Genomic DNA, 27803 nt, shown 5'->3' on the forward strand with positions numbered 1-27803 from the left:
TCAGTCTGGTGGTTCCTCAGAAAATTAGACATAGTACTACCGAAAGATCCAGCAATTCCTCTCCTGGGCATATACCCAGAAGATGTTCCAACTTGTAATAAGGACACATGCTCCACTATGTTCATAGCAGCCTTATTTATAATAGCCAGAAGCTGGAAAGAACCCAGATGTCCGTCATCAGAGGAATGGATACAGAAAATGTGGTACATTTACACAATGGAGTACTACTCAGCTATTAATAACAATCAATTCATGAAATTCTTAGGCAAATGGCTGCATCTGGAGGATATCAACCTCATCCCTCCTAATCCAGGTGTTTTGCTGCTTTCTCAGACTCTCAGTGTCTTCTTGCCTGTCTGCCTGCATCATCATGGGTCCACCCACATTCCACACCTCCTGCCTGGAACTTCTGTTGGCAAAGACTGTTCCCAACTTCTTTTTTCTCATTCATTAGAACAGAGCCTTCACTGGGTTCCACTATTGAGCACAGGACCTCTATCTTCCATTTTCTGCTCTAGATACATGTTTTATGGCCAAAATGAGCAGCTGAAAGGTCAAAGTGGAGCTGGAGAGGTGGCTGTCCTATATAAATCCCATAATCTACATAGACATTGTGAGAAAGAGATCCACTTTATAGGTAGAAGATAAGGCTGAGAGGTGCTAAGTAACTTTCTCAGTGTTACATGACAGCTTTGGTACAATCTAGAGTTTGGCACTGTTGATAAGAAAAATGACCATCATGACCTACCCTCTTACTTTAAGAGCTATTAGCATCTCAGAGGTGCTGGGGGGTGGAGAATCATTCTTTTTGGAGGAGCTCTCCTTTACTCCAGTGGATGGCCACATATCCGTGGATGTATGGTCAGTACTACTTGAACTTAGTGGGCTATGAGGGTAGGTTGGAGTTGGGAGAGGCATGTTGAGAGCATATGGGGAGAGTCGGAGGGGAAATTAGGGAGTGGTTGTGATCATATTTCATTGTATACTTGTATTAAAATCTGAAAAATAAGTAATTTTTTAAAGTTGTGATTTGGATGCTGATGAGGCCCACGATTGTAACATTTCTCCCAATCACCAATTCCTTCCATGTGCAGTGCAGAGAACGGGGCTGGCAGCTGTATGCCAAATGGAAGGGCAAGCATGAAATTGCTGGGTGGAGAAGTTGCTCTTCCAAGCAAGGCTCACTTGCTTGAGTTGTTAAAATTAGAAAGGCTCTCTCCTATGGTTCTGTGGGTCTAGTTGAAAAGATCGGCAGCAAAAAAAAAAAAAGAAAAGATCGGCAGCATCCTACAGCATCTTGGATGATTAGTAGACCTCCCATGTTTTTAGATAAATAATAAAAGCCATTATTTCTGTAGCAAACTCCCCCTGAAAGTAATGTAATGCATAGCATCCCAACGGGAGTGCCTGCAGCTGGGGCAGCTGTCTGGAGGACCTCACGAGTCCCTGGAAAGCTGGTTAATGTTCTAGGGTTTCATTACTGGCTCTGCCAGACCTTGGGGAGTTGTTTGGTGCTGAAGGTTGAGACCTCATGTCTACCGTATCTTTTTTTTTCCGTCCTAAATTGCTTCCATCACCCTGACCACACAGACAAGATGAGATCTAAGTGAGAAGGAGTGAGAAAGGACAGGACCTTTGATTCTGCAATGCCCAGGAGAAAGCTCAAGTGAGCATGTTTTGATACCCTAATCAGCAACAGAAGTCCAGGGGTTGAAAATCCATGCCCCAGCAATGATGACCTGGGAAATCACTGCCCATCATTTTCAGGAAGAGCTTCCTCACTCACTCAGACATCTGGTGGCAAGGCTTAACTTAGATCAACAGAGTTTCCACAAAGTACCTACATATGAAGAGTGGACACTCAAAGCTCACACAGCATGCCTGAGCCTTGGGGTCCCTGGACCCTCCTAGATGGAAGCTTCTAGAAGGCTCAGTTTATGCTTTCTTCAGCCTTACTATGCTGTCACCAGGGATGTGACCACTCAGGTCTGGCATCTACCTTGATAGAAGGCTGACCCAGAGAATGTCTCTGTCCTCCTGGTAGGTGGCTAGGTTGAGGTGCTTTATCTTCAGCAGTTAGAGTGATGACTGTGGCCCTCCACCTTCCATACCATTCCCAGCCCTCACAAATTGGCACAGCACAGCTCTGGGGTCCAGCTATGATTTCTCCTTCACATTCTTGCTTCTCACTGGAAATGGAAGGCTTCTGGGAGCTAAGGAGTTCCTGACACTCAGCCTAACCCTATCACAATCACCCCACCATCTGGATTTGTATTCTGATGCTGGTTTGCCTGGGCTCCAAATCCTGGTCCTAGAGGGGTATGGTTGTATACTCTTTCAGTCTCAGCATTCCGGAGGCTGAGGGAGGACAATCCCAGGTTCTCAGGCTATAGACTTAACCCAGTCTGAAAGAAACAAAGAAGCTAGCCAGGCGTGGTGGTGCAAGCCTTTAATCCCAGCACTTAGGAGGCAGAGGCAGGTGGATTTCTGAGTTTGAGGCCAGCCTAGTCTATTACAAAGTGAGTTCCAGGACAGCCAGGGCTATACAGAGAAACCCTGTCTCGAAAAAAAAAAAGAAAGAAACAAAGAAGCCAATAAACACGAGCAAAATCTTGGCTCTATTACTCATTGTATGCTTTTAGGCAATTTTGTAGGCCTTTCAGTATTCTTGTTTCATCTGTAAAATAAGGAAATGACAGCATCTAACTCTCAAAATTGTAAATGAAGATTAAATGGAGTGATATTTATAGAGCATTTAGGACAGTGCATGGCCCACTTGGGCTGCTCTGACCATGCAACTAGAACAAGTTGCCTGTAGTATCATAGACAGGCTTAAAAAAGAAAACCCAGAGCTTTTTCCTGGTGCCTGACACCATGAAAGACAGATCCATGGCAAGCAGTGCACAGGGCTTTGGGAAGTTTCAGGCAGATAGAAGCTGGGAGAAAAGGAACTGTGCTGCCCTGGAAAATATAGTGGCAAGATCTTAAGGGGTCCCAAGGAGAGAGGCACCAGGGGAAGAGGGTGAGCTATACTGTTGGCAACTCAGGCTACCAGACTGCACTCATCATGATGTTTACCAGCTTTGTTAGATGTGTCATTGTTTCAGTATCCCTTTATCACATCTCTGTTAGATGTGACGCATACAAAGACCAAGGCAACCCTGAGGTTCTGTGCTCTTAGTGTCTATCCATCTCAAGTGAAAACATGGGGGCTTACTGATACCACAAATGTTGTCTACAGTCAACAAGCTTGGGAGGGAATGAGAGGCAGGGGTCAACCCCAGAGTCTCACTAAGGACTAAAGAGCACCATGAATGGTCCCCATTACTCTTCCTTAGATATTGAGAAGCAGAAGAGAACTATTTAGAGCTGTGGGAGGTGGGTCAAAAAAAAAAGATATTAAAACAATGACTAGAGTGTTTGGAGATGGGGCGGAGACAAACACGGATACTGGTAGTATCTTGATCTTATTTTCTCCGTGGATACTTGACTTTGATCAGGTCATCAGACAAACTTTGATCTATCTTGGTACCTCCTTCAGGGCTCAGAGAATCCTGATTTGCTGACCTTCCACTTCCATATGCCAGTGGCCTTCGGGGGCTAAAGCAAGTTATCAACATGTTACTGGCAACTGGCATAGATTAATTTGAGACTATTCTAAACGGAGCTGAAGAGGTGGCACCACACCTATTAGCATTTCTTTTCCTATTGCTGTGATAAAAGGGAACTTAAGGGAAGAGGTATTCATTTCAACTCATAGTTCAAGGTACAGTCCATCGTGGCAAGGGCCTTAAGGCAGTGGGAGTTTGAAGCACCCAGTCATATCATACCCACACTCTGAGAATGGTGAAGGCAAGCTAAAACTCAGCTCACTTTCTCTGTCTTATCCAGTCCAAAGGTCACTCTCAGGGAATGGACTAGCCCTCCATTAAGATGGGTGTTCCCCACAGGTGTGCGCGGGGGCCCATATCCCAGGTAATTCTAGGTCTGCCAAGGTAATTAATTGCCCACCTGACTTTTTGTTTCCACCTCTGCGACCCTGTAGGAGAGTGGGTGTGGAGTGAGTTGCTGATTTTGGTGACTGGATGTTGAACTGAAGACGGGGAGCTGCAGAGAGCGGACTAGTGAGATGCAGCCGGAGGAGAGCTGAGCCTCTCTTCCCTATATCTGCTTCTCCCGAGTTAACTCAGAAAAACAACCTAAGAGCAAATGTTCATAAATATGTGTCTCGCTCTATAGAAAGAAAAACTCATCAAATCAATAATTGCAGTCAAGTAAATTTATGTTTGAATATGGGAGGGAAGAGGGTAAATTTGGTGTAATTACTATATCATTTGACTTAAAATGAAGTCCATTGAACATTTATTGAATGTGGGCACAGAGGATAGAGAAACACTGGAACTGCCAAAGAGCTTGTGACGCAGACAGATCTAGCCTTTCTGGCACCCCCAGTTCTAGAACTCTTGTTCCCAAGGTCCAGGCTATGAATTGTATGTGTGAGAAAAGATGTGATAGTCCCTCATGGTTGCTGTAAGTCAGAGCCTGGCATTTCATACAAACCCATTTCATCCCTTGTCTTTTTTGGTCATTATTAAAATCTGGAAGAACCAGGTATGGTGGCACAGACCTGTAGTGCTAGGGAGATGACAGACAGACAGACAAACAGACAGACAGTCAGAATACCCAACATTTTCCAGGTTCTAGAAAGAAATTGGAGAGCCTAAAGGATGCCCTATGGCCTTCAGATTTTGTTTCAGTAGAACAAGAAGTTTTGGGAGTACTCCTTCATTAAAAAAATCCCTCAAACTTGTGGGGAGAGAATTGCAGTACACTGTATGAACATAGTGGGTAGGAGGGTCATGCAGAAATCCACATGAGAGACAATGGTGGCTCAGTGGAATTGAGGAACCCCTTGGGATGGAGAAAATGAACTGACTTAAGGTATATTTGAAGGTAGAATTGATACACTGTGGTGAATAATTGTCCAGGACCAGTGTGACATATAAGGTGGTATCAAAACAGCTGCTGGGACTCTGGTGGAAACCATCAGGAGACAGCGCTGTGACTGAGCACACTGGCGGAGAGCTAACAACAACAGCAGCTGCAGCAGTAACAGTAAAGGAAAAGACACATGGCAAATCCTTTTGTACCAGTACGGAGATTCTCGAGCCTACTCAGAGATGGGTAAAGGAAGGGCAGAGAGCATGTTGATTCCTTAACAATGTTAATTGCTAAGGCATGTGGGAAAACATGTTTACACTAAAGACACAAAGATTAAAATGCCATGGTATCGTGTGTCTACCTCAGTGACAGAGATAAACCAGGATCCTGATGTTTACCATTGAGGAGAGCAAGAGGCGCTAGCTCGCTCATGGAGTGCTGGCAGAGATGAAAGAAGATGTGCTCTTTTGTGGGAGGCATTTACACATTTTCCAACTGTTTGGCAATGTAGCTTAAGTACATAATCAGACTGCCACGTGAGAAATATGTATGAAATATTAATTAGTGAAAAATTGTATACATCTGTCAGTGAGGGATTAATTACCTACCTACATAAAACCATTATAGAGAATGCTTTCTTAGTAAGTTCAAAAGACATTAACCTCAGCATCCATGGTTGGGACCCTTCTTTGTAAACCATCAGAAATGCATGGCATGTGTGCATCTCTTTCTCCATACTCTCATAGAAAGGCTAAAGGGGCCTGATCCAAATCGATACCACCAGGGTGGTAGTACATTTTAAAAATATTTAGTGGATTCTGGTAAAAATCCTGGCTCTTTAAAAGAGAAAGCAATCTATGGGTGTAATAATTATAATGTCGATGACTGTAATAATTGACTAATGTGGATTGGTTAGCAAATGATTCCAGAGAGAGGGTTTTGCTGGATTGGGGGGGACTAATCAAGCCAAGTCTTCTTGAGGGAGTGAGGCTCTGCATCAAGGCAGACTAAGCCACTTCTACAGGCCCTTTCACCTATTTACTCTCTGCTCATAAAAAATTTACAGCAATTAATTTTAACGAATGACAGGAAGTAGGAAGTTAAAGTTCTAACAAGGCCATGCCACAGCCACATTGGCCAGAATCCAGCACAGCCTCTTGGTGGCTGCAGTTTCGTCCTCATTTCCCGTGACAGTGGAGTCCTAGGTATTATGTGACTGGCCCTTTCTATTCCCTTGGTTACTATCTTGGATCTTTGAATAAAGAATCACTTTCAGTCACATTTTCTGAAACCTGGACGCTTCTTACTAAAGTGCCCTTTTCGGGAACTTAAATAGCTATTGATAGGATCTCGTCACTTTATGGAATCGCTGATGATGTTACAGAATGGGCTGAACCTGCCTTGACTTGCAAATAGAACTTAATTAGTGGCCCAATGCCAAGGAGTTATAGATTGGAGCTCTGAGGACAGGTTGCAGGAGAGGGAGTGACTATATTCACAGAGTGCTGGGTTGGGGATAGCCAAGTCCTGGCTCCTGGGTGACCTTGGCAAACCTTTGTAACAGATAACAAAGAGTAAAGCAGTTCTTGTGGCTTTACTTTTGAAATGTGATATCTCTAAGTTCTGAGGCTGCAGAGTAGCCAGGGACCAAATGCCTGCATCCCTCAAGTATAGTTAAAGAAACTGCTAAGAGGTAGCATGGTTGCGGATGAGCATTTTAGACTTCAAAAGTGCCATATTCTAATGAGATACGGACAGATAGGTTACACAGACAACACCTGGACCCTGGGAGTTCGTAGACATTTGTGTGCAGGATGACTCTTGACATTGTTAGCAACCCGTTTGCAATAATCGACTCCATCTTCATCACAAGGTTGCTTTTTAATGGGCCACGGAGAGAAGGGCAAGAAATAAAAAGCTGCAGGTACCTCTTTTAAAACTCCCTTAAAAGTGAAGTTAAGAGCGAGGGAGATGGCTCAGTAGGTAAAGTCACCTGTCACTAATGTTGCTACATGATGTCTTGAGCTTGATTCCCAAATGAACAGGACGAAAGGAGAGAACCAATACCCACAAGCTGTCGTCTGACTTTCACCAACACACTGTAACATGCTCTGCCCCACTCGCACCCCCTCCACAAGCACATAAAATATGTGCCTAAAATGTAAAGTAATGAGATGTTTGGATATGAGGTTAAACAAACAAACAAAAAGGAAAGCAAATAACTGACCCAGTGATGGCCAAACTGTGCGGCGGCAACCAGTGACTGCAGTGGCCTTAGGATGGATGGCCGCCAAGCTGAGCTAGTCTTCTTGGCTGTGAAACTTTCCCAGAGTGGTTCCGAGGACCTGAGAGAACATCTGTAGGTAGTGCCGCCTTGACAGCTGTGACTGGAGGGGCTCAGGGAGATGATGGGGTTCCTTTTCTTTCCCTTGGACTCTTGTTCCTAATTCGAAAGGAATATCTGTGAGTGGCTGCTATCTGTCCCTTATTTTCCAGACGTAGTCAACTGAAGGCTGGGGTAAGTCCAGTGGCAGAAGTCACCCCCCCCCCCCCCGCACTCCACTGGACTGAGTGCAGACAATGCTACTGCCAGAGACCAGAGCACAGGCCTGCAAAGAGCTTGGAGAAAATGACAATGAGAAAGAGACACTATGGGAAGGGCAGCAGTCCTGGTCATAATGTGAGGGACATGAAAGGGAGGCCTGTGATCCTACGGTCCACTAGGTTTTATGTACCATTGTCCTGCTCTGAAAGGTAGAGTGTGTGTGTGTGTGTGTGTGTGTGTGTATGCCTGGGAGAGAAATGATTGTAAGAATAATGCTCAAATGGAACTGGAGAGACAGCTCAGCCATTAGAAGCTCTCTCTGCCCATCCTCTTGTAGCAGACCCATTTCAGTTATCAGTACCTGTGCTGCATATCCTACAACCACCTGTTAAGTCGAGGGACCTGATGACTACTTCTGACCTCCAAGGCACTTCACACACACACACAAACACACACACACACACACACACACACACACAGTATGCAGTCATACAAAAGACACACACAAATACACATCAATATAATTAATTTTTTTAATATAAAGATAATGATTTATTTTATATTTTATTTATATGACTACACTAGCTATCTTTAGATACATCAGAAGTGGGCATCAGATCTCATTACAATGGTTGTGAGCTACAATGTGGTTGCTGGGAATTGAACTTGGGACCTCTGGAAGAGCAGCCAGTGCTCTTAACCACTGAGCCATCTCTCCACAACCCTTAATTTTTTTTAACTGAGAATGTATGAGAGCCATGGCTCTTTATACTCTTTCTTCTATTGTCCCTAAAGATCTAGGTTGACATCTATGAAAATCAAAAGTGTGTACCCAGATGCCTGGAAGGCTGATGTTTCCATACAGAGATAGAAGTACTGCTGGTGGCCAGGTTTGACACAGAACCGTCATTGAGCAGTGTGTGTGTGTGTGTGTGTGTGTGTGTGTGTGTGTGTGCCCTGACCATCAGGAACATCCTCTGTTCCATGGGCTGGTGAGTAGGTGGCAGGCAATATTAGGTGTCAAAGTTGTGCTGCCTGTGAGCACAGAGGACACTCAGGGTTCATTGTGGTTGTCTTCTTGTTTTTCAGATGGACAGTCTGAGGCTGAGAGAGGGCTAGTGATTTCTCGGACACTTGGGCAGTAGGTAAGTTATGACGATGAATTGGGCCTGAAATAAAGCAGATATCCGATCATCGGGGCTTCTCCTCTGCAGCTACATGCACCCCAGTTCCCGACTTGTCTGTTTTGGGCAATTTAAGTAAGGAAATGAACAGAACCAGTTTGAAGCATTTGGGTACTAAATGGGTTGTGATTTCTGTTTTATTGTCATGATCTGCTTGAATCATTGTGAAGATCTCTTAGCCCCGTGTTAGTGTTAGACCTTTCCTTAGGGTGGTAGGAGGACTCTTTAGAACCTGGTAAGGTAGACCTGAGTGTTTGTACAACCAGGAGTCAGAGGAGCTGTGTGTGTGTGCTCAGATCCTGCAACAACACATTCTATGACTTCCAGATATGAACTCAGATATGTTCGCGGTCCCTAGTTCCTCTGAATTGTTTTTCATCAGAATACTGAGCTCGGTGCTGGGCACGGAGATTGACGAGTTAATATGGAGTTTGCTGTGCCTCTGGTATATATAATCACTTCCTGTGATCATTATTGCTTCATGGAAACTTCTAACACCTGCCTTGGAGTTCGTGGTTGTAGTATTCATGGTTGTAATGTTTTCCCCAATTGATTTACATTGTATAACAGAACACCATTAGCTAGTGTTATTTGATATAAGCGGTGAACCTATAAACAAGAAAGTATCATGGGTGCGTGCTTGAGATGCGGACTAATGCCTAGGCCTTTTTGGTCTCAATGAGCTTTCCTCCAGGAGTTTCATCTCATAGATGGGAATCCTTTAAAAAGTCTTTAAAATGGACATTTTTAACCTATTCCAACAGTAAGGATGGTGCTGGGGAAAACAGAAATCAAGATAGGTTTATGCCCAGGTAGGGATATTTTTTGTATAGGTTTTTTTTTGTTTGTTTGTTTGTTTGTTTGTTTGTTTGTTGGCAGAGGGCAGTGCCTTCCTTTCCTAGGAGTGAAGACTGATGTGAGCTCTGGGCAAGCCAGTAACAAGAGGATAAACCTACCCAATGCCAGAGACAAGACTCTGTTTCCAAGTGACTGAGAGTTAGCATATCAGAGAGACTCTGCCAAGGGCTGTGGGGACAGTCCCCTTGTTGTGCAGTGACCCTGCTGAAGGCTGCTGCTTCCTAAAGCTCAATGGTTCTGGACACTAAAGCAAGTGCTTAGCTCCTGCCTTTACAGAACTTTGCCTCGGGCACTGCATGGAGAGCGGGAGGGATTAGAGGCTGGGCTGTTTGTTTATATGGAGGACACTTCTTGGAGTTGAAGCTCTTGGGCTCTTTCAAAGTCTGGGATTTCAAAGGGTGCATGAATAACCTCAGGCCTAACCTGGTGTTTCTATTTGAGTGTGCACTGGGGATGGCTGGTGGGTCTATTTAATTGAGGAGACATGCTTTGTGGATTATGAGGGGGAGGGAGGGAGGGAACGAAGAAGGGAGAAAGAGGGGAGAGGGGCTGAGAGAAAGACAATACCTATGTGTGTGTGTGTGTGTGTGTGTGTGTGTGTGTACAATGTTTAGAAAGCAATTCTTACAAGGAAATTTCTTTATCTCCAGATTTACATTTTTATCTTTTCATTCATGTGTCTGTATTAGCGTATGCCACATGCACATGGGTGCTGGCCTCCATTGGATTCCCTGACAGTTGGTATGACAGGCGTTTGTGGTCTTCCAGTGTGGGTGTTTGGCTCCTCCGGAAAAGCAGTAAGCACTATTGCCACTGAACCATCCCTCTAACCTCCAGAATGGCTCTTAACAAGCCTTTTGGACCTCTCTAATGACAATGGGATCCAGCTGTCCCTTCATCCTGGATAGAATTACCAAGATCCCTCTTACCTTCTTCAGAGTCAACTACAGACTCTTGCTTCTTGTATTGATCTCTCTGTGGCAGGCACCCTCCCAGCCTTTGCAGTACCCCCTCCCTTCAGGGCTGTGCTCTTTCCCTCCACCTGTCTCACTCAGCACTAACAACGCAGGTGACCACCTGGCCTGACAGATGATAGCTGCCATACTCTTGGAACCTCATCCCCTGTGATTCACATTGTCCCAGCAAGAATCTTTGGCGTCTTTGTTCAGCAGTTACTCTGAGCTTGGAATCCAGGAACATCTTTCTTTCTCTGCAGGTCACTTTCAGCTGCAGACAGCCAGCAGGGCAAAGCTTTTCCTTGCCAGGTAGGGTTTCCCTTCATCCCACACAGGACAAGGGGAAGGCTTGTTGAAAGGCAGCCTTGGCTCTCCATAGCAAGCACTCTGCCAGGTCTCCCGAGTGGAGCCTGTTCCCAGAGCGATTATCTTTCCTGCATGAGAAGCAGGTGCTTGGTGACAGGAAGCAAGGCAGGCTTAGCAACAGACTTATCAGGCTCTCTACAAGAATGTCGTTCCTGTAAACAGGTCTGAGTCTGTGTTGTTTTGTTCCTCTCACCTGCTCAGTTGTGGGGCTGGCGGCTCTAATTTGCACGGCTCTGCTGCAGAGGTAATCAGTCCCTGCAATGTAAAGTTCTGTTTGCAGTACTCCTGTTTATCCCCCACAGTACTCCAAAAAGGGCCAGGCCAGACAAGCTGTGGTCTCCAGAGAAGACTATGGCCTCTGGCTCCCTCCTGGAAGCCCTAAGGAGTGGTTGTGTGTGTGTGTGTGTGTGTGTGTGTGTGTGTTCCTGCACTTCGTGCTACTTCATCTCTTTGCACAGGCTGTTGTTGCATAGTGATTTTGAAAGTGAACCTTGTCTATGGCTGCCTAAGCAAGGGGACAGAGATGTGTTTGGATCAGATAAAGATGCCTATTCCTTATATTGATCCTTCCAAGGAGGAGGCAGCTTCCCCTCACATACTGTACAACCCCGTTGCTCTCCGTCAAAGGCTGTGATCTCTCCTGTCTTGCTCACAATGGACAAAGCTGGTGTCTAAATTGACAGGATAACTGCTGTGTGCCTGGATCCCTAGCTCCTGCTGTCTCATGTTGTCCTAACAGGAAACTTTGGAGTCTTTATTCACATGGTGGGTCTACTTCTTTCAGCCTCAGTTTCTTCTTCTTCTTCTTCTTCTTCTTCTTCTTCTTCTTCTTCTTCTTCTTCTTCTTCTTCTTCTTCTTCTTCTTCTTCTTCTTCTAATGAAGGGCGGATTGTAGAGCAGATTGCCGGTAATCCTGAAGGTACACCTGACAGATTTGTAATAGCTGTAATTAGTACTTGCCATTGGAGAAGTAATAAGGATGTCAGTATTGATAACGGATCATTTTTATAGAACTTTATATTCTCTTACATTTGATTTAGCAAACCCACAAAAGAAATAAGACTAGGATCATTGTACTGCCTGGAGATAAGGAGAGAGAGAGAGAGAGAGAGAGAGAGAGAGAGAGAGAGAGAGAGAGAGAGAGAGATTTGTTTCCAACTGTTGAGCCCTGGATAGAGCTGCCAAGGGCCCTGTAGTCATAATGTGGGAGTGGAGAATAGGAACCTGAGGTGCTTGGGAAAGCCTAGAGACCCAGCTTTTCCTAGAGCCCTGACCACTTCTTCTCTCTCTTTCCATCTTTATCATTTTCTTCCTTCTGGAGGTCTATCCTATTTATATGAAGCATTCTGCCTGATTCCTGTAAACTGCTTCATCTGTGGGTCTAGCCTCTCATTCCTGGGCTGACATCTTTGACTTACAATGGTCTCCACACCAGCAATGCCACGCACCTGCCTGTTACCTGCCTTCAGAATTTCCCAGACACACAGTCCAGGGCTGGGAGAGCACAGTCACTCAGCATCAGCTTTCTGTATACCCCTGAATGTTCCTGCTTTTAAGGCTTATCCTGCCCTCTAGCCAACTGACATTTATTAATATATACAAGACCTTCTGGTCCATGAGATAAATCAGTTTCAAAAAGTTGGTGAACATGGCCAACTTTCACAATCTTGCAGTAATGCTGGAATTTGTGTTCAGGTATTCAGACTAGAAGCTACAAGCATTTGCCTTATAGGAAGTCTGTAGCATAGGGTAATACCTAGTCCAAATGGGGTGACCCTGACTAGTGCTAGTGCTTTTAGAAACAATGCAGCATCCTAGCCATTGGCTTTCTGTGGTCTTCTTCCATTGGCTGGTAAGGTTCCCTGAGATAGCAACCAGAAGCCCCAGCCCCAGCCCCAGCCCCAAGCCCCAGCAGGGCATAGGTCTATAGCAGCTGAGGGATACAGGATGTAATGATCAACAGTATTAGTAATAAGTTATTGACTGTACGTTAACAGTACATAGCACTAAGGGCTTTCATGTGCTGCTTAATGATGAGATGAGCCCAGAGAACTATGAGATGAGGTGATTTCCTTGTGCAGCCATCAAAGTGTAGATTCTTCTAAATGGCACAGGGTTCAGTCACTCCATATGGCCTCTTAATCAGACATGTAATTAGCATAAATATGTGAGCCTTGTGCTGACATAACATGGCAAACCTACTTAAGTATTTGTAGTAAGTAGAGGTACTCTAAACGAATGATTTAAGAAAATATGCTAAATCAAAGAACTTAAAGCAACTTGCTATCACTTCCTAGTAGTGCTTACTGTAGGCAACGTACAAGCTACACTTTCTTACCTCTGGCAGTGCAATAAATTGTTTACATTATCATCACTGTAATCATATGAATAACACATTGAACTCCACCATGGCAATGATGTTACCACAAAGCAATAAGAGCTCTATCAGCTCAGTTATAATCTCAAGAGGCTGCTATTGCATGTGTGGTCTCTTATTGACCAAAACATCCCTGGGTGACATATGACTGTATTATTTTGTTTAATTTCTGCAGCAACCACTACATTGGATGCTGTAGTTATAAAGGCAATGGCTCAAACACATTGAATCACTTTCCCAGGTCGCACAACTGAACAGTAACAGACTCCAGGAGGAATCTGAGCTAACGGACACAAGAGCTGGCATTCAGTGGATGTCTTGCCCTACTGAGACGTAGGCTTTCTTAAGTAATCTTCCTCATAGACACAGCTGGTAGCCATGGCTGCATCTGTGAACTCCTATGAAACTGTCACTCAAATCTAGTGCCTGATCATCTAAAGCAGTGTTTTCAGACAGCCAAGGCAAAACTGGAAAAGGCTGAGATGCCATGTCATGTATAAAAGATTATATGAAGAGCCACTAATAAAATCGATGTACAGTGGTTGTTCCTGGGGGTAAACCTCATTTGTAACATACGAGTAGGACAAGGTAGCATCAAGAGATGCAATCTAAGTTCATGGAGAATAGTGGGGAAATGTGCAGCCACAGTGTGTGTGTGTGTGTGTGTGTGTGTGTGTGTATTTCATTTTAGAATCTGGCAATTTCTCAACAGCCAAGCCATTGGTGGATGAGGCCAAAAGAAGGGAGGCAGGCAAATCTTGATGCATTGCTCTCAAGGGACCACCTTCCCTTTCCTGTACCTTCCCACAAGACCCCATGGGTCTGTGATGTGTTTCATCATATGGAGTTTCATCTTATGCAAGCCGGCGAAATGGTCCTCCAGCCTCATTGCAGCAAGATAATTGACCCCTTGTGACTTTGTCCAAAAGGTAGTAGGAGCATATACTCATGTAAAGTCAAGCTGCGGGGAAACTGATCTAAGACAGGGAGGAGGGGCTTGGAGAGACTCAAGGGGCTACTGGAATGTGACCAGGTTTCTGATGGAATTCATTAAGCTGCCAAGGTTCCCTCTTGTGGTCTGACTCTGGTCTATGTTCAGTCTTGGAGACAGCAATGGCAAAGGTGCCTTGCTATGTAAGTGCCAGAGCAGGGGCACTTGTTCCGTGAATGGAAAGAGTGACCATGTGATGACCAATGAGCTATGGTATTGCAGACTTGCCTTTGGATAGCATTGTTCTCCGGGTGGCTGTGCCTGTGCACTGAAGGAAGAGACCATTCCTGCACTGCATCCACGCTCTGCAGAGCATCATTAGGGGTCAGGAATCCTCTGTGGAACTTCCATATAAGATAAGCAGAAAATTCTCTTTTAACATCTAGGCCCCAGCTCTGGATTCTCTTCTCTTTATGTATATGTTATGTCTCCATGATGCTGGAGCAGATGTTTAGCTGGGACACCCATGGCACTGCTGTTCTGCAGCCTATACCCATTCTCATGGTCAGTTCTAATTGTCCAATACCCACATACAACAGTTGGTAAATACTTTTCATTTGACTTCTGTTCTTTGTGCGGAGCCAAAGGGACCGCCTCATGCCAGTTGCTCCTCACATAGGTTCAGCAGGAAAATGGCTAGTCATCAAGCCTTTGCTGTGCATAACTAACTATGCAGGTGTGCTGACAAGTGCATTTCTGCTTACCAGCATACCCCAGGGTTACAGAATCACTGGAAAGTCACCAATTCCCATGGGTACATGGGGCTGGTGGATTTGTCTGTAGCCCAATCTTCCCCTTAGATCAAAAATGCAAGTGTCATCGCAGTGGCAGACCAGGGAGCCAGCTCTGTCTTTGCTGTCTCTCCAGTGAACAGGTGGCATCATGCTGCATCACATGACTGTGAGACTCATCCTGCAGAGCAGGTGAGAGCAGCTCTCTCAAGAGAGCAAACTGTGAAGTTTCTCAGACAGAAGCCCCCCTGAGTGCCCCTTATTCATTCTGTTCTAAAAAGTCAAAAAGTAAAAGGAGTGACAGAATAAATGCTCCATAGGGGTAAATATGTGCACTGAGGATCTGGGTAGACCAGGGTTTCTATGCCGGTTCTGCTCCTTATTTAGAGGTCTGATCTTAGGGAAAGGGGTGAATCTCCTGTTTCAATTTCCTGGTCTATAGAACAGGAACGATGATTGAAGCGGCTTTTAATACGTACCATGTGTGCCCAGCAGAATTTAAACCTGTAGATGGCAATCTTGCTGTGATAGATAACAAGAGTCTCTCTTCCGCCTACAGATGGGGAAACTGAGGCACAGATGACTGGGCAACTTCTGTAAAGTCACATGAGCACATGGCAGAGCCAGATGCTTGGTGGCAGAAGCCATAGCTAATCTGTGTGCTTCTCTGGCTCTATGAGGGGCTATGTGGAGATTATAGAGAACATTCCTGGGTAAAGGATTAGACCTAGACTCCATATAAGCTGGTTATGTCTACTTGTTCTGTGTCTATCAGAAACAGGAAGCATTTCTATTTGTACCTATTGCATTCTCAGCACTGTATTCTAAGTCCTGTGTCTCTCATCTCCTTCTAATACCACAGTCTTCCCTCTTGGTCCTGATTAAGTCACACAGGTGAGGGAACAGTAGGTTCCTCAGCCTTCTCAGTAGTGAGGTCCCCGTTGAGTGAGGAGTCCAAGCAGGAGCAGTATGACCCTTGTCCAGCATGTAGCAGGAACTTAGAGTTTGAACTGTTACACTGTCTTCCATCTGAGTTATGCTATTCAATACTCAGAGCAGGATCTGAACATAACCAAAACTCCGGGGTCCCGTGATAACATAAAGAGAGCCAGGGCGGAGAATCCCCTGAGTTAATGCCCATGTCCTTCAGGAAACTCTCCTAAAAGGCGTCGGGAGCAAGAAACTCAGAGTTCAGCCTAGGCTTTGCAATAAAAGTGCTGTATGATGTGGGAATTGTTTGACCTGTCTGTGCCACTTGTCCAAAGGAGTTCGTGCTAACCTTGTTTCACTGTGCCTATTATATTATAAGTTGATGTTGACCACATCATGCTGAGAGTCAGAGAAATATATTCTTAAGGCCCCCAGTGGCATCATTGACCTATGATGATCCTCAAAACTAAACTGTGCATGAGAGCTATCTCATAGTCAGAGACTAGGAAAAGGAATGTCTGAAATGAGAGGAAAATAGCCAAGCCAGCAAAATTTTACCTCTGATATCAGCAAAGGAGAAGAAAGAATGGCAAACTTATCTTCAAGCCTCCTCAACACCTCGGGAAAAAGAAAGCTGATGTGTTGTTCTCATTGACTGGCCCTGAGTGCCTGTTGAGGAATAAGCGAATACAGATGACAAGCTATTAACTAACTAGGCACAGAGACATCGTGCTTATGCAGGGATGGCAGTTCATGATGGATTGAGTGTGGCTAGCCTGACTGGGTCTGGTAGAGATTTCCTTGTGGAAAGTTGATAGGGGTGTTCCTGTACCCAACCTCTTAGAGTGAGACTAGGAGCCAGGACAAGGTGGAGGGAGGGGTGGTGGTGGTTAACTGCAATACAGTCATAGCGGTTCTTCAGTTGACTCCACTGCGAATCATGAGCCTGAGATGCTTCCTCTGATATCCCCCCCCCATCGCATCTAGTGCAGTTTAACTTATTTACGGCCACAGAAGTGACAACTGCAGCTGCCTGCAGGTGACCACTCTCTTGAGCTGAAGGCCACTTCTAGAAAGGAGCTCAACTGAGGAGACAACAGTAGCTCTCCCTGCAGCTGGAAAAGCAAATCTTGGTTCCTTGTACACAGCAGGCAGTTGCCATTCTTGCCTGCCAGCCCTCTGTAGGCACCTCTGGTTAACACTACAGCCTTTACTACTGTGTTTCAGTGAAGTCTCAGAACTTTCCCAAATACAGTGCTCTGGATAAATGCTCTCAATCGCTGGAATCCACTCATGAGAAGGAACTTATTTGTTCCTTTCGCCCTCTCCATCTATAGGGGACAGTTATTGATGAGATCGAATACTTGGCAGACCTTGGACCATTTCCTCAACATGTCTGCTGGAAAATGTGGTTTTCTTGTGTTTTTCCTTATTATCCTCCCTGACCACATTACATTTGAGTGCAGACTTGTTTCCTCTTGCCTCACTCAGTGCCCTTTCCCCACCCCAAATTCATTTCCTTCCCCTTGCCTTTCTGAGATCACACTCTCATTTCAGCTACTGTTAATCTTGCCTGAGTGATGTGGGTCAAACTCAGGTTCTCGTGTTTACATAGTAAGCCGTTGAGACATCTCCCAAGCCCCTGAGGTGATTTCTTAGTGGGGTTCCCTCTTGAGTGTGGCCTGCCTTTGGTTGTTACTCCAAAGTGTTGGTTGTTGACCTATCAAGTCACTGGAAATCACATTAGAGTTGCAGGGCTATCCACCTAGCCATCACCACCAAACACAATGGATTTCTCAAGAACCTTCTATTTGTTTCACCAGCACACATCAAGCTGAACAGAGTAGAGCTCTGTATTCAATTCTATTCATTTCAACTGCAAGGGGCCTTTGGGAATCACAGACTTGCTGTTGGAGCCAGTGAACTGGGGCAGACACCTAAGCCAAGGCAGGGCTGGTAATGACTCTTGATAAATAACACTGTTCTTCGTCCAGCTGTCCAGGTGCCACAAGCTTGGCAGTGCCCCTCCAGGGTTTCTTGGGTCTCTACTCTGCTACTGACCTTGCTTTTGTGCAAGTTGCTTTCGGGTAAGGTAGGATTTTGGCTCTGAGCTGAAAGTAAACGCTACCAGAACCTAAGAGAGATTAGGGCATTTCAGTTCTGTGCCAAGTGTTAAAAAAGCTCTTAGGGACACAGGCATAAAACCAGTGTCCCAGAGTTTAAATTACAAGCATGGTTCCTCAGCCCCTTGACACTGGGTTTTCTGTGTTGTTTGTGGACTGTGGCCTTGGTCCTTGAGACGATGACTTCTCTATATAAAAATGGAATTTGAAATCAGCGTGAGAGAATAAAGAGCACAATTCGTCTTCACTCCTTTCTCTGCTACAGATTTTCTGTGCAATCAGGCATAAGTCACTTGACCTCTCTGATCTTCAAGGTTACCTTGGTGTCTACATATACTGGGTATACTGTATTGCTCAAGCCCCAAAACTTGGGGAAGCAAGAGTATAATGCTGGCATTCTGGGAATGTCCAATGTGTGGGATTCCTGCCATGGACAAACTTTTCTTACAGAACTATAAAAACACTTGATTCACCCCAGTCTGTCACCAACAGATGGATAAACAATTCTATACAAGTCCAACTTGGTGAACCAATGGGTTTACTGAAATTATTTATGGAAGTTTGAGGGGTTTCTAATGCAAGCATGGGTGACCCAAAAGTGGCACATCACCAAATAGTACCAATTTCTGCTCAACCTTCCATGTCCTCTATTCTCTAGCATCCCTACATCCTGTCCTAGCCCTCATTGAGCTGTGACTGCCTCATCACTGTTACTGTAGGCCTAGCAATGACTGGGTTCTTCTGCTCATTTCTTTGTCATGTCTGTGCTCAAGCTCTCCTGTTGGCCAGGTGCTCTGCTGCATGATGGCTGGTGGTCATGCCCCACCGAGAGGAAATAGATTGTTTAAAGCATCTGCCTCCACTCATGACTTAGTGACACTAGTGGGAAAGTACTTACTAGACACTGACAATCTACAGACCAGGACTATTTCCTGGAAGATACCATTAACTCTCCATTGGATGATCTAAGACTTATAAGTCCTAGGGTTTCTGTCTGACATGGTAGTCACTGGGCCCTAAGGGAGGGAAAGGCATACCCAGTTATCCTACCACCATGACTTGGGGAAATCCCTGTTCCTTATGTGAGTCATCACTTTCCCCACAATCCTTCCTCCTAGTGCTCGAGGAGGCTGAGATTCCTGAGGAGTGGTAGCCAAAGCCAAGTGGGATGGATTTCACCCCTTGTGGTGGCTGCATGAAACCAAATGCTCGAGTTCTTTAAGACTAGCTTGTCATCTTCAAAGTGGGCTGTCATCCTTTCCTTGCTGCCATTCTCTGGGAAGTGCATGAGATTGCACAGGTGAGAGCAGAGCGCACACAGAGTGAGCATGGGGCCTGGTGTGAGGATGTGTGGCTGTGGCTTTTTCTTTCTTCTTTTGATCTGAGTTTCTTCATCTGTGCCTTCACCAATAAGTCCCAACAGGAGTGTAGAAACGTCTTTCCTCTGTGCACAGAGCTATCCAACAAGCTCTTGTGTGAATAGAATTGTTGTCACCCTTTCCCAGTGAACTCCATGGAACAATTTCTATGTCTGTCTCCCACTTTTAGTCCTAAAATGTTTAAGGACAAGACCTCATCACTATATATCTGTATCCCCGATAGGTAGTTGATACTCTAGGACTGAGTAAATAAATGAAAAAAAAACAAGCACCCTGAGAACCGGCCACACACTGTTCTTGGGCCTGGAAGGCTTTGTGCAATCCTCATGGTGGCTCTAGAGGGTTGGCATTATCCTGCATCTGAGAAAAGGGTACTGGGGCCCAGAGAGGCATAGACACATACCCAATAGTACATGGTCATCAACTAGCAGCATGAGGGATTAAAACCTCAGTCTCCTAACTTCAAACCTGGGGCCCGTTTTCTACAGTAAGCCCCCTCCCTGTCTCTTTCCTTTTCATATTATTGTTCCATAAACAACAATAATGGGAAAAGAAATAAAATCACCTTCCATCTTAGCACTTCCAGCAAGTCAGCTGTTTCCATTTTTTTCCACATTCCCTACAGTCTCTTTCTTGCATATTTTTTATAATAGCATTATTGAGATATAATTCACATGCCGTAAAATCCACCCTTTTAAAGCACACAGTTCCCTGGTTTTTTACAATACTCACGGAGTTGTGCAACCATCATCACTATCTAATTTTAGAACATTTCATCACCCCCCAAAGAAACACTCATTAGCAGTCATTCACCATCTCCTGCATCCCCCATCCCTGGCAACCACTAATCTACTTCTCTCTCTATGGACCTGTCTATTCTGAAGATTTTGTATAAATGGAATCATACAAGATGCTGCCTTTCTGTCTGATTTCTTTCACTTAGCATAATGTTTGCAATGTCTATCCATGTTGTAGTATGAATTAGTGTTTCACTACACACACACACTTTAATGTTGCTTACGAATTTATCACTTGATAAACATTTAAATTGCTTCTACTTTTTGACTGTTATGTGCAGATTTTTTGTGGATGTATATTTTCAGTTTTTTGCATATATTCAGAGAATGACATTATTGGGTCATATATTCCTTGGATATATCCTTAAGGCCATATTTCTGGGTACTACATTCTTTAAGTTTATTCTGAGTGTGATATTACTGGATCCTAGATCTTTGGGGTAGAACCTGAGTGTGATATTTCTAGATGTTATATTCTTTGGTTATATCCTGAGTGATATATTTCGGTCCAGTATTTTGGGGTATATCCTGGAGATGATATTGATGAACTTTACATTCTTTTAAATATATTCTGAGGGTTCTTTTGCTAGGTCCTATACTTTTTATTGGTTTATCCAAAGGGTGCTATTGCTAGGCTCTACATTCTTTTGGTATATCCTGAGGGTGATATTGCTGTATCCTATATTCTTTAGTTATTCCCTGTGGTTGGTATTGCTGAGTCCTACATTTTTTGAGTGTACCCTGAGTGTGTGATATTGTTGGGTCTTACATTATTTGGGTCAATCTCATGAGCAATATTTTAAGTTCTACATTCTTTAGGGCTATACTGAGGATGCTATTTCTAGGTCCTACATTCTTTAGGTATATCCTTGAGGTGATAATTTCTGGGTCCTACATTATGGTAATTCCATTGTTAATATTTTCAAAAAGTGGCAACCAGTTTTCAAGAGCATCTATACCATTTGTTATCCCTCTAGATATGCATGGAGTGTCTAATATTTTGTATCCTTTCTACTCACTGTTTTTTATTATATATCTTTTTTTTAGACATTCTGGAGGTTTTAATGTAATGCCTTGTTGTGGTTTTTATTTGGATTTTGTAATGACTAATAGTGTCATCTTTATGTGTGACTATGGCAGTTTAAAAAAAATTCTCTTGAAAAAATGTTTATTCTAGTTCTTTGCCCACTTGTTAATAGGCTTGTCTGTCTTTCTGTAGTTGTAAGATTTTAGATATTCTTGATTTAAGTCATTTGTTCATGATTTGAGAGTATGTTCTCTCCTTCTATGAGCTGTCATTTCCCTTTTCTTTCTTGAGAGTATGCTCTGAAAAGCACGTTTTTAAATTTTTTAATGAAGTTCAATTTAGATTTCATTTCTCTTTTGTTGCCTGTGATTTTTGTGTCACATCAAGGAAGTGACCACTTATCCCAAATCATACAGCTTTAGTCTTTTGTTTTCCTCTAATACTTTTAAATTTACATCTAGGCCTGTGATCCACTGTGAGTTAAACTTTGTATCTTGAATGATGTCTGAGTCCACCTTCACTCCAATTATCTCTGAAACATTGATTGGAAATACTTTCCTTTCCCATTCATATGTCCTGCTGCTTCTGTCAGAAATCAATTGAGCATAAATGTGAGAATTCATTCCCGATCTCTCCATTTTACTCCACTCATCTGCATCCTTGCAATGACCCCTGTCTTCATTCTTGTCCCTGCAAAGCAGTTGTAAAGTTGAGAAGTGTGGGTACCTCAATTTTTCTGTTATTTTTTCCAAGATTCAGACTTTTGTGTTTTGTGAATTTACACATATATTCTAGGAGATATTTGTTGGTTTATAAAAATAAAACAAAATAAATATTTTAATTCCAATATAAGATCATTCAGTTTATGAACATAAAGAATCATCCCAATTAATAAAAACTTTGAATTTTTCTGTGATTTTAAAAAAAATTATTCAATATGCAGGTTTTGTCCTTATTTTATTATCTTTGGATAATATTACAAATAAAGTTATTTTCTTGATTGCATTTATGGATTGATTCCAGAGTATTTCTTTCTATACTCTATACATTCATTTTTGTCATCTTGATCAGCTTGTTTTATTAGTTCTATAGTGTGTGAGTGTGTTTGTGTGTGTGTGTGTGTGTGTGTGTGAGAGAGAGAGAGAGAGAGAGAGAGAGAGAGAGAGAGAGAGAGGCAGACAGACAGACAGAGACAGAGACAGAGACAGGTAGACAGAGAGAGAGAGATCCTTAGTATTTTCTATACCAACATCTTGCCATCTATGAACAGAGGCAGTTTCTCCTTTTCTGCCAATCTGAATGCCTTTGCTTATTTTTCTTAACTAATTTTTCTTATAGCCTTTACTCCAGTATTTATGAGAAATATTAAGAGTGAATCATTTGTATTGTTTTTAATCTTAAGGGGAAACTTTACATTGTTCACCAGAGTCTGATGTTAGCTACGAATGCTTCATAGACGGTCTGAATCAAGGGCCGATTACTATTGTTCATAGTCTATTGTGTGTCCTTTGCCATGAAAGAGTAATGTCAAATTCTTTCCCTGTGTCTCCTGGCCTGAGTGTGGGGTATTGTCCTTTGTTGTGTTAATAGGGTATGTAAACATTGATTGGGTTTTGCATGAGGAACCATTCTGATATCCCTAGAGAAATACAACTTGTCCAAGATTCACAATCCATTCTGTATGTTTTATGCCAACTCAATAGTATTTTATTGAGAATTTTTGTAACTGGATTTATGGAGTAGAATGACTTGTAATTGTCTTCCTTTGTGTTGTCTGTGAGCATTGGCATCAGGATCATAAAATGGCTTGGAAAGGGTTCTTCCTTCTTCTACTTCTTGCAAGAATTTGTGAATTATTTGTATACACCTGCTTCTTTCTTGAAAACTTTCAAAAGTTGGGACGAGCATAAAGGTTTTGACAGCTCACGGTTACATCCTTTCATATGCTTGTATCAGAACGAAATAGAAGTCAAGGAAAACAAAAACCTGATGTTGAATTGAATCTTGAACATTTCTCCATGTGCAGAACTGTAAATCTCTTGCCGTTATGCCAGGCCCTTAGCTGCAGACCAGGGTGTGTAGAACAGATGGGATTCCTGCTTTTAAAGAATAAATAACTGCAACTATTTCAGTGCAGATGTCTAAATAGATTCTATGCTGAAGCAGACTTTTCCCCCATCGCTGAGAGGAGACTGGCCTCTCCAAGAGACTCAGAACAGACCAATGCCGGGACGAATCCATCAGGGTCATCCAAGAAAATCAAATCATCGTATTAATAGCTTAGTGTTTAGGGGTTGACCAAAGATCCAGGTTTGGTTTTTGTTACTGTTTAACATGTGAAATAAAGAAAGGAATATTCTTGTCTTGAATGGCTTGTTGCAGAAAATAGACATCTTAGATTATGTTCGTGAGTGCAGCAATTTCACTATAATACAGGTGATTATATCAATCCCAAACATTTGTAATGCAGAGGCTCAGAAATGTGGCCTTTGGCCCACTCATTCAATCAGATTCTTCATTAGTTAATGCAACAATTACTCATCAAGCTCCTTTCCTGTGCCAGTCCCTCTACCAGAGTGTCTGAACGGATTCTATTTGAGTCCCTGTTCCAGAGGAGCAGCTGGTCTGATGTGTTGAGGTATAGCACTTTATATAAATAATAGATCCCAGGCATGGACAAGGTTGCCACCTAGTCATGATGAGAGACCATAGACATATAAGCAGAGAGACTTCAAACCGAACAGTTTCCGGAGAAACCCGTTCCACATGGAGTCCTGAAGGATACATAGGAGTTTTCCCAGACATCCTATGCTACATAGCTGAAGTTTAAGCAGAACAAGGTGTATAAGATCTGAGTCTGTCCTAGAATTCAAAGTCATTCTCAAGGATTCAAAGGAAGAGCTTTAAAGGGATTTGAAGAAACTCAAGAGGCAGATCCTAAAGGGCCTGTGTGTTTTTTTAACCTAATAGAGCCAAAGTTTTAAGTATTTGGGAATTTTTGTCCAAATGGCAGTCCAATAGTGCCCGAGTGTCAGCAATGAAATAAGATATCACAAAAATTATGTTCAGATGTTGAGACATCTTTGGATGCAGGTTTCCTGGAGCCTTCCCATAGACTTCTACCTCCATAGGCCCTGTCTTATCTGTTGTGACTTAATAGGCAATCTCACATAACTAGGAGGTTAGACTAAAAAAGGTGTTCAAATCTGACCCTGACTGTTACTCAAGCTTGTTCTTAACCCCAGCTTTTCTTGCCTGTAAAACACGGTCACTGATTCAACTTCGCCAGTTGTTGGGACAATGAAATGAAAAGGGGGCGTCTCACAAGCTGGATATGGTGGCACACACCTGTAATCCCGGCACTAGGAATGTAGAGTTGGGAAGATCAAGAGTTTAAGATCATCCTCAGTGACAACAGTGAGCACTAAGCCGACATGGGCTTCATGTGACCCTGTCTTACAAACACATAAGCAAAAAAACACACAAAAGAAAAGGAAGAAAGATCCCAAGGGTTTAGGAATCTATCACCAGCTGGATCTAAGATGTGTCCACACCTGTTAGAGATATGCAAGAGTACCAGTGTTGAGAACTGGAACAACCAGTCCCTCCCACCCACTGTCAGTTTGATCCGTGACCATTCATCTCGTTTTGAGCCTTAGATTCTTCCTCCACAAAACAGAAATGACTGTGATGTCCCCTCATGATGTCGCCAAAGAGCGTCAGTGTGAAGAAGATCACGGTACCATCAGGCATGTTGGGTGTCATGTTGCTTCTGAGACTGAATGTGAGCACAGGGTTTTGGGGGTTTTGTTTTGTTTTGTTTTTTTATCCCACCATGCAGTCTCTGAGTCCAAGGCTGCACTTGTATTTCTCAGAGCCAATCTTCATGCTTGACTCACAAGGACAGTCAAATGTTTCTGTAGTTGCATTTACTTCTGGCCTTCCACCCTTTACTCGTTCCAGGTTTTTGTCTAATTGTAAAAAGAATTGACGGTCCTTTTAGAAATCTAAACGAACCAACCAGGAGAAAAAAGTCTAAACCATCCCATTTTATGTATTTATTTTGCTGAGTGGTCCAACTTGGTATTAATCCATTGGGGGGGCTTCCCCAAGGAAGCAGACAAGACCTTCAGTTCCTGTTTGACTAACCCAACCTGACTGTCCCAGTTTCTCAAGCCAAACGACAGGGCTGCGACTTCTCTGCATTAAGGCATTAGGCAGTGTAACCTGGGAGGGATGTGTTTTTGATAAAGCTTCATCTCCCTGGCCCCACCAAGAGAAGAACCTTTAAAAGGTAGAGGGAGACAGCGGTGGCAGGAGCCACAGACCAGGGGTACAAGCAAGGATGCAGGAAGGTGAGAGCCGTTCCCTTGGCATGTGTCCAGGGGTTCAGGGAGGGCATATGACCTTAGCTTGCCCCCCCCCAATCTTGTTCCCATGCATGATATCTAATGATTCTCTTTCCACCTAAAGGCAAAAGGTCAAGCTAAGGGGTCCTCAGGACCTGAGACAGGCTCTAGAGTTACAGTCCCTGCCCACAGGGACTGCCCACTCCTAGCCTGGCTCTGAATAAATGAACTCTGACTTCCTCTGGAGCTGCTAACAGAGAGGAGACAACTACAGAAAGCTTCAGAAGGGTCTTGGGGGGGAGGCTCTTGGAGGCTGTAGTCTCCTGAACTGTGCCTTTGGGAAGAAAGAAAGAAAGAAAGCTCCTGAATAGAAATATCCCGCCTGCTTAAACACTTGAGAGTGGGAGAATTTAAAAAAAAAAATAGAAATATCAAAGGGTCAGCAGGTTTGATGTCTGCTGAGGGCTACTCTTTGCCTCCAACGTGGTGTCCTTTGATGGTGTCCTTATGCTCTATCCTCCAGAGGGGATGATCCCATGTCCATGTGGCAGGAGAAGGGATGGAGGGCCCAACTGGATCCCTGTTTTTATAAGACACTAATCCACTCACGAGGACAGAGCCCTCATGCCCTACTCACCTTCCAGAAGCTCCACTACTTAAGGCTGTGGCATTGGGGAATTAGCTTTCAATATTAATTCCGAAGGGCACGACTTCCAAACACCTTGGCAAGAATACACTCGGGGTATATCTTGAAGGGTAAGAAAGAGTTCACCAGTCAAAGAAGAAAGCAAAGGACATTCCAGAGAGAGAAAGAGAGGGAGGGAAAGGGTCTGGGCTGATCCAGTAGGCCTTGTATATCTTGTTACAAGGGACGTCATTCATTCAATCTTGAGGGGTGAGGAGACCAGATCTCAGATGGAAAGACTTAATAAGATCCACCTGAATATGCCTTAATTTATTCATTGAATAATCATCTAGAGAATCATGACCAGGTATGCCTACCTTGCTACATATAGAAGAAGGTTGTACTTGATCCCAAGCAGGCTAAGTCTCTGTTGTTCTTCGTTCTTGCCTCCTACTGAACATCTTCCTAGCTGGTATCCTCTCCCATGATGCCTATGTCTCAAGGGCTGTTACTCAGTTTCTGCCTGGCACACTTGCCCCATTTCCTTCTACCAAAAAGAGATTAGGAAACATGTTAAAGAGGTGTCTCTTAACAGATGGGAGAGTTCTCTGAGCTCATCAGGTTGGATCTACTACAGAGCAGGTACTCAGCTGCAGAGTTTCTAATACACTGGACTTCTAGATTGAGAGCATTCTCCCTTGCTGCAGGCTACAGTCTTTTTAGGATGCATAGAAGGCTGAGTCGTATGTGTGTGTGTTTGTATGTGTGTGTGTGTCTGTCTGTCTGTCTATCTGTCTGACATTTCATGGTCATGCAAGGATCTGCATTGTGAGAGTATGTACTTCCTGTCCCATGCACATGTGAGTCTGGTCTCAGGTGTGCATATTACATATGTCTGCATCCCTGAGCTCCCAAGTGCCCCTTTGGTATGCTGCAGCAGGATGTGCCTGTGAGATTTCTCTTCAGGCTCTATTGGTTCTGAGAGATGCAGAAGCCCTGCCTCACCTTGAAAACTATCCTGTTGTTTGTGGTTTCCTGATAGTGACAGAATCGCTGCGCATGCCTGTCACTTGTACACATGTACACACATCTTCAGTACCACTTGGGAGCTGTGAATGCAAAAAATTCCCCAGAGACTGCCACAGGCCACTTGAGTGACTCACTAATGGGCCCGTTTCCTTCCTCAGAGAAATAGCACAGGCAAGGTTCTAGAAATGCAATTTTAGTATCAGCTCAACTTCAGCAAACTACATCAAGTGGCTAGAGTCTCAAGGTTTCCTCCTCAGAGGCTGCTCTGATGGGAAAACCCCTCAGATGTTTGCAGCCTGGGAAGGGAATCCTTCCCAAAGGCTCTTGGGAATTCCCTCTAGTTTCCCAGCTGCAAGCAGGCCCTGGTGGTTAGTTCCCACTCTCGAATCCAGATGTTGGTGATGAGGCAGGCTGCCCTGCTGGGTGTGTTTCTGCAGCTGCCAGAGAAAAAGCTCATGGGACATTCGTCAGTCACTGTACCCAGAGATGCTCATTTTAGGGGCAGAAGGTAGGGCTGAGTTAGAACTTCTGTTTTCATGGACTTTACACCTGTTTTGGAACATGACATCACTGTCCTGGAACAAGGTGAGACAGA

At 43.8% G+C, this 27803-nt stretch overlaps 1 protein-coding gene across 3 annotated transcripts in view; it reads left to right on the top strand.

The window, feature by feature from the left end:
- Positions 1–27803, top strand: part of Tenm4 (teneurin transmembrane protein 4) — a 699747-nt gene that overhangs the window by 129774 nt on the left and 542170 nt on the right. For all 3 annotated transcript variants that reach the window (XM_029479436.1, XM_029479435.1, XM_021166324.2), the window contains exon 2: positions 8576–8631. The gene's annotated coding sequence lies outside the window, so the exon portion shown is untranslated. The remainder of the gene's footprint in view (positions 1–8575; positions 8632–27803) is intronic.

This window comes from Mus caroli, chromosome 7 (genome assembly GCF_900094665.2).
Source record: "Mus caroli chromosome 7, CAROLI_EIJ_v1.1, whole genome shotgun sequence".
NCBI lineage: Eukaryota > Metazoa > Chordata > Mammalia > Rodentia > Muridae > Mus > Mus caroli.